Source organism: Stegostoma tigrinum, chromosome 1, assembly GCF_030684315.1.
Source record: "Stegostoma tigrinum isolate sSteTig4 chromosome 1, sSteTig4.hap1, whole genome shotgun sequence".
NCBI lineage: Eukaryota > Metazoa > Chordata > Chondrichthyes > Orectolobiformes > Stegostomatidae > Stegostoma > Stegostoma tigrinum.
In genome coordinates, this window is record NC_081354.1 from 161,346,341 (window position 1) to 161,350,419 (window position 4,079).

Consider the following 4,079-nt stretch of genomic DNA (forward strand, 5'->3'; position numbering starts at 1 on the left):
TATTGGGTGTATTTAATATTACTGTTATTATTAAAATGTATTTAAATCCACTTTGTGCAAATCCCTAATTAATTACGTGTGTAAATAAAACCTGTCATATATCAATTACTGCAATGAAGGTAAATGGATTGTCTTGGGATATCGGACTAAGATATAAAAGTATATCTTTGCTTGAGTGGAAACAAAAATATACAAAGACGTACTCAAGGAAATATCCCACTCCTACACTTGCAGCTCAGAAAATACTGGCTTCCCAATTCAGATCTTGTTAATCACACTTCTTCACTGATGCTGAATATCAAGCACACTGAATTTATCTTCTGTAAATATATTATTTGTCTATTTTAATCACCTTCTCAATGAAAGTACATGGCTGCTCTTGGTCCACTGGTCCCTACGGATCCAGTACTGCACCCATGTGGCTATTCATTATCTATCAGTTGGTTGAATATGGATAAGTAAATCCTCACCTGACGTTTGCACCAGGAAATTTCTCCCACAGCTACTGCATGCTGCTGAATTAAATAAGATTCTATGCTTTGCATTCACAGTCAACATTTGAGCACGTCTAAGAAGCTCTTGTGGTGCAGTGGTTGTTTGTTTGACCCCTCAGACCCAGAAAGTACAGGTTCCAGTCCCATCTGCTTCAGAGAGCGTCATAGCATATCTGAACATGTTGATTAAAAATATTACCAGCACTTCCAGATCAGCTGTGCCATAATTTTTTCTCACTAGATTTGTACCTCCACAGCTTCATAGAATCCCTACAGAGTGAAAGCAGACAATTCGTCCCATTGAGTTACACCTTGCAGCAAGGCGTTCGATAAGGTTCCCCACGGTAGGCTATTGTACAAAATGCAGAGGAATGGAATTGTGGGAGATATAGCAGTTTGGATCAGAAATTGGCTTGCTCAAAGAAGACAGAGGGTGGTAGTTGATGGGAAATGTTCATCCTGGAGACCAGTTACTAGTGGTGTACCGCAATGGTCGGTATTGGGTCCACTGCTGTTTGTCATTTTTATAAATGACCTGGATGAGGGCGTAGAAGGATGGGTTAGTAAATTTGCAGACGACACTAAGGTCGGTGGAGTTGTGGATAGTGATGAAGGATGCTGTAGGTTGCAGAGAGACGTAGATAAGCTGCAGAGCTGGGCTGAGAGGTGCAAATGGAGTTTAATGCAGACAAGTGTGAGGTGATGCACTTTGGTAGGAGTAACTGGAAGGCAAAGTACAGGGCTAATGGTAAGATTCTTAGTAGTGTAGATGAGCAGAGAGATCTCGGTGTCCATGTACACAGATCCTTGAAAGTTGCCACCCAGGTTGACAGGGCTGTTAAGAAGGCATACAGTGTTTTAGCTTTTATTAATAGAGGGATCGAATTCCGGAACCAAGAGGTTATGCTGCAGCTGTACAAAACTCTGTTGCGGCCACACTTGGAGTATTGCGTACAGTTCTGGTCACCACATTATAAGAAGGATGTGGAAGCTTTGGAAAGGGTGCAGAGGAGATTTACTAGGATGTTGCCTGGTATGGAGGGAAGGTCTTACGAGGAAAGGCTGAGGGACTTGAGGCTGTTCTCATTAGAGAGAAGCAGGTTGAGAGGTGACAATTGAAACATATAAAATAATCAGAGGGTTAGTTAGGGTTGATAGGGAGAGCCTTTTTCCTAGGATGGTGATGGCGAGCACGAGGGGGCATAGCTTTAAATTGAGGGGTGAAAGATATAGGACAGGTGTCAGAGGTAGTTTCTTTACTCAGAGTAGTAAGGGAATGGAACGCTTTGCCTGCAACAGTTGTAGATTCGCCAACTTTAAGTACGTTTAAGTCGTCATTGGATAAGCATATGGACATACATGGAATAGTGTAGGTTAGATGGGCTTCAGATCGGTATGACAGGTCGGCACAACATCGAGGGCCGAAGTGCCTGCACTATGCTGTAATGTTCTATGTTAAGTCTATGTTAACCTGCTGAAGAGTATCCAATTCTAGGTCCATCCCATCCCCGTAACCCTGCATTTCCCATGGTTAATCCATTCAGCCTGCACATCCTTGGACACAATGGGCAATTTAGCATGGCCAACCCACTGAACCTGCACATCTTTGTACTGTGGCAGAAAAACCGCAGACATGAGGAGAAAATGCAAACTCCACACAAACGGTCACCCAAGGTTGGAATCAATTCCAAGTCCCTTGCACTGAGAGGCAGCTGTTCATCTGCAATCCATCTGAACCTGTCTTCCTTAAACTTGGCCATTTTGTCTGGCATCTCCTTCTATGACTATAGTCATTATATTCTTGTTAATGACTTATTTCATTGTCATTTACTGTTGGCTAGTTTGTTAGTGAAACCTGAGGAAAAATATGTTTTCATAATCCTGCCATATCATATCATTTTGTTTGAATTTATTTCCATTATACCTATTTCAATTCTTACAGAATTGAGAAATTCCAAGAGGCATAAAACATTAGTGGGAGTGGTATATAGATCACCAATCTGTAATAGCGATGTGGGGAATGCATGTAGTAAAGGAACATCTGTAATTATTGGTAATTTTAATCAGCATATCAAATCAAATTAGTCACAATACTGTCGAGGATCAATACGTTGAGGAACTGACTAGACAACAGGCTGCCTTAGACTGTGTATTGCACAATGAGAAAGGAATAATTGGTAATATAGTTGTGAGAGACCGCTTGAGGATAAACAACCATAATATGGTAGAAATCTTCATCAAGATGGAAACCAATGTAGTTAATTCTGACACTAGGCTCCTGACTCTAATCAGGGAAACTATGATGATTTGGTTCCAACTTTGGGCGACCGTCTATGTGGAGTCTGCACATTCTCGTCGTGTCTGCATGGGTTTGCTCTGGTATCCTCCCACAGTCCAAAGGTGTGCAGGTTAGGAGCATTGACCGTGCTAAATTATCCATAATTTCCAGGGATGTGCAGGCTAGGTGGATTAGCTATGTGAAATGCAGGGCCATGGGGATGTGGGGGTCTGGATGGGATGCTCTTCAGTGGGTTGGTGTGGACTTGATAGGCCGAACAGCCTGATTCTTCACTGTAGGGATTCTATGAACCTCTGGAGGTATAAATCTAGTAAGAAAACAGTACAGGCACAAATACCCATAATTATTAATCCTGAATTGTCAACTTGATAAAATCTGAATTGATCGTTTGGGCACTGTAGGCTTGAGATGGCTATGATGGATTGAGAAATATTACTAAGAGGAACGACAGTGGATAGGCAATGGCAAACATTCAAAGAGCAAATGGGCAAACCACAAATATTGTTTATTCCTGTCAGATGCAAGCGTGCTAATAAATCAGTGACCAAACCGTGGCTTACAAGAGAAGTTAGAGATCATATTAGATGCAAAAAAATAGGCAATATCCATATTGAAAAGAAAAAGGCGGCAGACTTCAGGATTGATAACAGTTTAGAAGCCAACAAAGGAGGTCTAAAAGATTGATTAAGAAGGGAAAAGTAGAGTATGAGAGTAAGATTGCGGGGTACATAAGAACCAACTGTAAACGTTTCTTTAGGTTTGGTAAGAGAAAACGATTGGTGAAAACTAATGCAAATCCCAAACAGTCAGAGACATTTATAATGGAGAACAAACGAATGGCCAGTGAACTAAATTCATGTTTTGCTTCTGTCTTCACAAAAGAGGGCATGAATAACTTACCATACTAGATGGAGCACACAGCGTTTAGTGAGAGGGAGGAACTGAAGTAAATCTATATTAGAAGAGAAATGGTATTGGATAAAGCATTAGGACTGAGATGAGATGGAATTTCTTCACCCAGAGAGTGGTGAGTGTGTGCAATTCAGTCCTGCAGGAAGTGGTTGAGGCCAAAACATTGTGTGTTTCCAAGGAGTTAGATACAGTTCTTGTGGCTGAAGGAACCAAGGGATTTGAGAGGAGGGCAGGACTAGGATATTGAGCTGAATGGTCCACCATAATCATATTGAATGGTGGATAGAGCAGGCTGGAGAGGAGGAATGGCCTAATCCTGCTGTGTCTTCTTTATTTCCATGTTTCTACTACAGAATTAGAGAATATTTACAGTA